We start from the raw sequence: 7,997 nt of genomic DNA on the forward strand, positions 1-7,997 counted from the left end.
ATGATCTTCCCATCATAGAGATCATCCTCACAAAAAATCATTTTTTGTAAACCATTTTTGATGGGGTTAGAAGTTTTGGAATGAGTTGATTTTTGGTGAGGATGATCTCCTCACCATAGAGATCATCCTCACCAAAAATCAGCCCATTCCAAAACTTCTAACCCATGTAAGACAAAACCCGTTTGTTAAAATGTGTGGTAAAGCTTAGGGTGCTGAACGGGACCCATATATATATATATAGGGTCCCGTTATTTGGCCAACAGTTTGGCAAACACTTTTTCAAAACATGGGTTAGAGGTCTTGGAATGAGCTGATTTTTGGTGAGGATGATCTCTACGGTGAGGAGATCATCGTCACCAAAAATCAGCTCATTCCAAAACTTCTAGCCCCAGTTTACAAGTTGAAAAATCGTGAACCGTCCATTTTTTGTAAACCATTTTTGATGGGGTTAGAAGTTTTGGAATGGGCTGATTTTTGGTGATGATGATCTCCTCACCATAGAGATCATCCTCACAAAAAATGAGCCCATTCCAAGACCTCTAACCCATGTTTTGAAAAATGTGTTTGCCAAACTGTTGGCCAAATAACGCTACCCATATATATATATATATGGGAGCGGTTCAGCAGCCCGTTATGGTGCCCCATATGGTGCCATGCATTTTTTGTAAATCACTTTTGATGGGGTTACAAGTTGTGGAATAAGCTGATTTTTTGTGAGGATGATCTCTACGGTGAAGAGATCATCCTCACAAAAATCAGCTCATTTTGAAACTTCTAACCCTAATTTACAAGTTGAAGAATCGTGGACCGTCCAATTTTTGTAAATCACTTTTGAAGGGTTTAGAAGTTTTGGAATGAGCTGATTTTTGGTGAGGATGATCTCCTAATCATAGAGATCATCCTCACAAAAAATCAGCTCATTCCAAAGTTTGTAACCCAATGGGGCTGCTGAACCGCTCCCTATATATAACATGGGTCCGTTCAGCACCCTAAGCTTTACCATACACTTTAACAAACGTGTTTTGTCTTACATGGGTTAGAAGTTTTGGAATGGGCTGATTTTTGGTGAGGATGATCTCTACACCATAGAGATCATCATCACCAAAAATCAGCCCATTCCAAAACTTCTAATCCCATCAAAAATGATTTACAAAAAATGGACGGTCCACGATTTTTCAACGTGTAAACATAGGGCTAAACATTTCGGAATGGGCTGATTTTTGGGGAGGATGATCTTCTAATCATAGAGATCATCCTCACCAAAAATCAGCGCATTCCAAAACTTCTAACCCATGTAGGACAAAAAACGTTTGTTAAAGTGTGTGGTAAAACTTAGGGTGCTGAACATTTCCCTATATATATATATATATATATATATATATACATGCATTTTTTTTAATATGCAAATCAATTAGTGATAGTAAATAATGGGCGAAAGTGGATTTTAAACAAAATTCCTAGGTCTTTCAACATTCATAAATCCTACCAACTTAGTAAGTTTATGCCTTCAATAGAACATAATTATTTGAAAGTATCATCAATGTTATTTATGAAACCCGAGATCCAATCATGGAAACATAAATTTTCATGATCGTCGGCATCTCAATCCCAGATCCAAGTACAAATATCTTAGCGTACCAACATTTTTACAAGAAATCTCTGGGCAATCCTCTTTACAGTATTATAATATAAAGAAGTCATATTTTAACACAAAACATACTCCTTATATAGTAAGCTACATAGTGAGTCAGGTACATATAGTGCAGATGAGATAAAATCTATTTCTGGGTCTTTGATCTAGCCAATATTATTGAGTTATACTCTTCCCTCAGCCTATTATATTCCTCACTCAAGGCTCTAAATGCCTCAATTTTTTCCTCTGGAACCTCTTTATTTACCTTCTCTAATTGAAGCTTCACTGATTTCATTCTGTTCTTGAGTTCTTGAATCCTTGATTCCTGGTTGATGTGCTGTGTCTGTAGTGCTCCCAACTTGTCCACTTTTTTTGGACTTGTAAACCAATCTATGTGTTTATTAGGACAAAAACTTTGTTAGAACCTATGTTTAACTTTTAAATATGGCACGGGCATGGTCGATCGATCGGATTAGACCCGAATTTCCATCCTTTCCCATTTAATAACTTGAGATCTGGATAGAGTATGCGGATCCAATCCAATAATGATCTGATTTGATAACCTATTGGATCGTTTCAACTATGGTTATCGATCCAATGAAATGTAAGAAGGTACTTATTTTATTTTTGTTTAAATTTATGAATTATTTAGATTTTGTATATCAAATTAGATTTGATCCTATTATTATTGAATTAGATTTTGGTCTATGTATTGATATTCAATAAAGGGCTACGGTCCAATTTTTATTTGACTCGACGTGGTAGATATTAGAGTCAGAAAGAACAAGTGGTCCGTAACTGTCGAACAAATTTAGACAATTGTCTTTAAGAATCATTTTAAAATTCAAAAGTTTGAAAATATTCATTTCCTTAGGTCTATATCAGGATCCAAGAAGGAACCGATCCAATAACAATGGATCAGTGGTCTCAAACCATTAATAATAAGAGAGAAAATACCAAAAATAATAATAATTTGTATTTATCAGATAAAACTTATTGGACCCAAATTCATTTTAATTCTTGTTAGATCAAATTTGCATCCAAATTCAATCATCCACTAAGGACACAATCCAAATAAGTTATAAATCATATCTAGGTCTGAGCCAACTTTTATCAGATTCATTCCAATCCGATCCGAATTTGATGGGAGTCATAAAGTCCATTGGTGTATATATATACATATATGAGGTATTCCACTTGAACAAAATTATATATAAAGAAGTCGAAACCTCCAAAATTGGATGAACCGCTGCTATCATCCATGATGATCCGAGCCTGTAAAGATCCCATAATAAACCCTAAAATTAGTATTTATATATACAATTTCAATAACAAAAGACATGGCTCTAAGTAGAATGGAATGAAGGAACAATATATGGTTAGGCGACTCCAAATCCTTGTGATAAGACTTTCACAACGATGATGCCCAACTTCAACAGAAAAAGCGTTTTGTACCAAAGGTAAATAACTTTAACGTTTTAAAAATGAAAAATGCTGGAGTGACATTAAAATTGACATCGTCTCACACATTGCTGACATGGATGTGTGTACCAAACTGTAGATGCTTTTCATTGAGATACAAGTAAAAAAACATCTATGCCTATATACACACCTCAACGTAAGTAACGTTCGAAACAATGTCAATTTTAATGTCACTCTAGCACGACTCCTAAAAAAATTCTCTTTGGATTATATCATGTTTTTCCCATGAACGTAGCTTGTGATTTGTACCTCACATAATTCCCATGACTTCAACCCCCACCCCACACATAATTCCCATGATTGGATTGATTTAAATTTTAAACCATTAGATTCATGGGTCATCTTGAATATTTTTTTGTTTTTTAACTTTGATCCGACGGTTAGAATCATTCCAAACCATGCAACTTGTGACTCACAATTGTCTTAATTGGGGAAATTTTTTTTTTTTATATATTTCGAACGAAAAATTTAATCTTCTTCAACATTGAAATCACGATAACAAGAAGAGATTTTCAGGAAGATATAAGATAATGTATTTTTGGTTAGAAGCCCAAAAATATCATTAATATATTGTCCAACTACAAAAAAGAAGATCAACAGCTCATATCACTTAATCAAAAGTTAAATAACGTAAGTAACATAGTTAAAATCCATGCAATATACCTTATCTTCTTCAACCTAGCTACCTCTCTCTTCCTCTTCTTTTGCCCTTCCACTGTTTGTTGCTTCTCCACACAATGACTCAAAGGGCAGGATATATAAAAAGAAAAGACTTGGGGGGTTGTTTAGAATTATGAAGAAAAAGGTAATTATATGGTGTGGCGCGAGAAACAAAACTTGGTCAGAGCATTTCCCAACAAAGGAAACTAAATCACGTCCGTATATTTGGTACACAGATATGCTACACCGTGAACGTGAAATTCTTCACGCGCCATTCTACCTTGGGAATCGGCATAATAAAGTCACGCGCTTGCGTACGCACACCGGAGGACATAAAGTTCATGGATTTGGAACTCGAAGACTCGACTCAATCAGTCAATTCGACTTAATAGTGACTTGATTAGATAGAGATATCAAATAAATAAAAAAGGGAAAATTATTTAAAGGATTCTCACGAAAAGTGTTTCTTTCTGAATAGTTCATAAGTTTTGCATGTTAGTTTGACAGGACATTTTGTAAACTTTTTCTTTCTTAATGGTCCCTTGTACTGTCGAGTTCATAATTTTTACTATCAAACTCGACGCTTTTTTAAGTACTGTTAAGTTCACCTTTTTTAAAATAAAAAGTGGTGAATGCGACGCTGATAAAACCTACCAATTTTTAATTTTCAAGTTTTTCTGACTAAAATATATGAAAAGATTGACTAAAAACTTGAGATAACGACTTGTTTAAATGATTTCAATCCAAAAAAAATTTTATTGATCGATTTTAATCCAAAAACTAAGAAAAATCCCTAGTTTTTTACATTCTTTTATGACGGAATGGAATCTCCGAAACTCGATTGAGATGTCAAAAATTCAATTTTTGGATGAAAACAATGAATTCAAACGGTTAAGTCATTCAATCACGAGAAATGTGGGAGATGACATCTAGGGATCGGATCATTTAAAAAGAAAAAGTTTACTAAATGTCTTGCCAATCAACCATTGAAAACTTAGGGATTATTTAGAAAAAAATCCCTCTGTAAAGGTCCTTTAAATAATTTTCCCAATAAAAAATGCATGCCACCACACTTTTTCTTTAATAAAAGCACCCCAAGATATATACAAAATTCTTCTTGATATCACATGAATTGGGCGCCTTAGTAAAAGTTGGTGTGGCAATAGAATGTCTATAAATATGTTAAGGGCCCATTTGATAATGTTGCTAGATTTTATTGTTGAATTAATGTGGGATTTATCCTAATGTTTGAATGGAAGTGGAAGTAAAAGTAAAAACAAAAGTAAAAGTTAAAGTTAAAGTAAAATGTGAAAATAAGAGTTAAATGGTTTGTTTGTAAGTTGTGTAAAATTTTAGTCTCATATCGGATATAAATAATTAAAGAGTATTACTCTTATTTAGAAGCTCTCACATAGTGTAGTAAGTGTGAGAGAGATATGGGTCTAGCCCACACACACATGAGGGCCCATGGGTTCTAAAAGAAATTTGAACCTATTGGTTAGAAAAATCTTATCGCGTGTGTGCGCATGTAGGGGGTGTAAATCTTCAGATTTAACATGTGAAATGCTCACTTTTGCTAAAACTTTGTTAAACTGAGACTTTTCAACAGTCTTGGTGACTGTTCAGAAAGACACTTCTAATTCTATAAATTCTCATTTGTTCCCTCTTTTGATTCATTTAATTTTCAAGTTCTTATTTGCATACTACCCTTCTGTTTTCAAGAGATTTTTTCATATGTCCTTGAGTGTATAATTTACAATACAAGTTCAATTGTAGATGTACACTAGGAGTGCTGTTTTGTACACGTGTGGAGCATTACATCTTGAGAGACAGACGTCCAAAGACTGTTAGCACATTACATTACGAAATCTGTCGTAAGGCAATTGTGTTTCATTTCAACATTAAGATAATATTTCACGATATTTATAATTTATTTTGTTATTTTATTTCACATCATTTTTTATTTATTTTCTCTAATCTTACATCACAGAAGTAACATTTATTATCAGATTCTACGAGTGAAAACAGTTGGACAAACCAACCGATAAAAGTTGAAACTCTGAAAAGCTTGTTTGATAGAATCCTGTAAAAGTACTATATTGTTTATCAAAATTTAGTAATTGTTATTTGTTACAGCTACAGGATTTTGGTAAAATGACTAGAATGTCTTTAATGTTTAATAATGCACCCATAATGCATCAAATTAAATAGAATGACCCCTATAAATATATAATTATACTAAAATATATAAATTTAATAATTTTTTATTTAAAATAATTAATAAATTTTAATACATTTATTATTTTGATTAAAATTCAACAAGTTTTGATAAAAATATTATAAAATAATGACTTAATGTTAATTTATAAAAACTTATAAATATTATAATTTTATTGAAATTTCGACAGCATTTCCTTTGAAAAATTGACTTATGACAATTTACCTGATAAATAAAATACCTGTATAATTCACATAACACATCTACAAAACATCTCATATAATAAAATTGTATTTTAACATCATTTAAACATAATAATCATATCTAATATCATCACTAGAACTAAAATAAAAAAAATATGAAAAATATGCATATCTTAAATGTATATAAGATATATTTGTCATTCTTCTTCTTTGTCTTCATCATGTTACTTTGAATGACATTATCATCGATAATATCAATTTCATTTTCCCACATAAAAAATCCTGCATGTCTTTATAAAGTAAAAAGGAACATATGAATTAATACTATCAATGTAAATATTTATTATAGACACCCAACATTAATGTCAATGAGATATTAACTACAAAGATGGACACCTATAAATGTTTAAAAATTAGGGATGTTATGAATAAAAGTTGTGCTACACTGACTTGCAACTACATCTTTCAAAATTGTGTTTACAAAGAACAATCAATTTTCCTCGAGTTTACAATACTCATATCATGAAGAAAATATTTATGATTCTATGCACACCACCATGTCAGCACAATGTTGAAAGCAATGTTGTAGGAAGTCAATTTAACATTTTTTCTACGAATAAACATTAAGTGATTTTAATTTATTATAAAGTCGTACCATATAATAAAATCACTTATGGTATTTATTCATAATATCCCTAATTTTTTTGATTGATGGAAAATATTTCGGATTTTAGAATTCTTTGTTATGGAAATAATATAGAGTGAGTATCCTCCTTAGGGTTGAATGAGTCCCCTTAGAATTGAGTTAGTTCACATTGACAAGTGATTTCCTTTCTATCCCATCTAATCTATCCCTTTTTTTTTTTATAACCTTCTAATGATATTTGGACCTATTCCTATAAAATTCTCTATTTTCTTTTGAGTTAGTTGAGTTTTCCAAAAAATTATATTTATAAGCATTTTCATGCTTTTTGACTCTACAAAGATATTTTATTGATTTTCTTAGAAACTAAGGTAGACCCTTACCTAAAGGCCTAGAACCTAACAAAGACTCCAACATAGACTCCTAGAAAATGACATAAGAACCTAAAAACTAAAACCATGAACCTAGTCTTTTTCATTTTTCCAACATTTTGATGCGGAGATGTGTGCTATGAGAATTTCAAGAGAGATTTTTTTTTCCATTCATATTGAAGGAAATTTCTAAAATCCTTCCAAGACAGTAGCAATTCGTCATCAAGATTTCCACTTGGATTATAAAACGTTTGATTTTTCTGTGTACTGTGAGAATGTCAGGATTGCGTAATTATTAGGGTTTATATATTTTCTATTATTTATCTATTCCTATTTAGATAGGATTCTTGTTGAAGAGGTTTATGACTCTAGATGCTTTTAAAATAAATAATGTATGGACATGGAGATATTATTGAGAATTAAGAAATATAGTTTTGTTTATTTGGAGGAACAATTCCCCTTAGAATAAATCAAATATAGATAGAATTTGTGATACTATCAGAGAATTTCAAAAGAGAAATTTTTTTTCCATTTACATTGAAGGAAATTTCTAAATTCCTTCCCAAACAGTGGCAATTCGTTATCAAGATTTCCACTTGGATTATAAAATCCTAGATGTTTCAAAAACAAAAATCCATCTTTCTACTCCTCAAAATAGAGTTTTGTTAACATTAAAAACGAATCCTCTGTAACACACGGTTTTTGTAACAATCCTGTAGCGCATTTTAAACGATTGGAAGAGCGCTACATCAGTGATAAAATAGGATTTCACGAAAGGATGCAACGA

The 7,997-nt window shown here is 31.7% G+C and overlaps 1 long non-coding RNA gene across 1 annotated transcript; it reads right to left on the reverse strand.

Moving 5' to 3' along the window:
• Window positions 1-1,570: 1,570 nt before the first annotated feature.
• On the reverse strand, window positions 1,571-3,889 carry LOC147396929 (uncharacterized). The gene is made up of 3 exons (XR_015180351.1): window positions 3,779-3,889; window positions 2,863-2,908; window positions 1,571-2,023 (listed from the first exon to the last, which is right to left on the reverse strand). It is a non-coding gene; the product is annotated as an uncharacterized LOC147396929 (long non-coding RNA).
• Window positions 3,890-7,997: the final 4,108 nt, after the last annotated feature.

The sequence above is a fragment of the Akebia trifoliata genome, chromosome 8, assembly GCF_017979445.1.
Source record: "Akebia trifoliata isolate Shusen 1 chromosome 8, ASM1797944v1, whole genome shotgun sequence".
NCBI lineage: Eukaryota > Viridiplantae > Streptophyta > Magnoliopsida > Ranunculales > Lardizabalaceae > Akebia > Akebia trifoliata.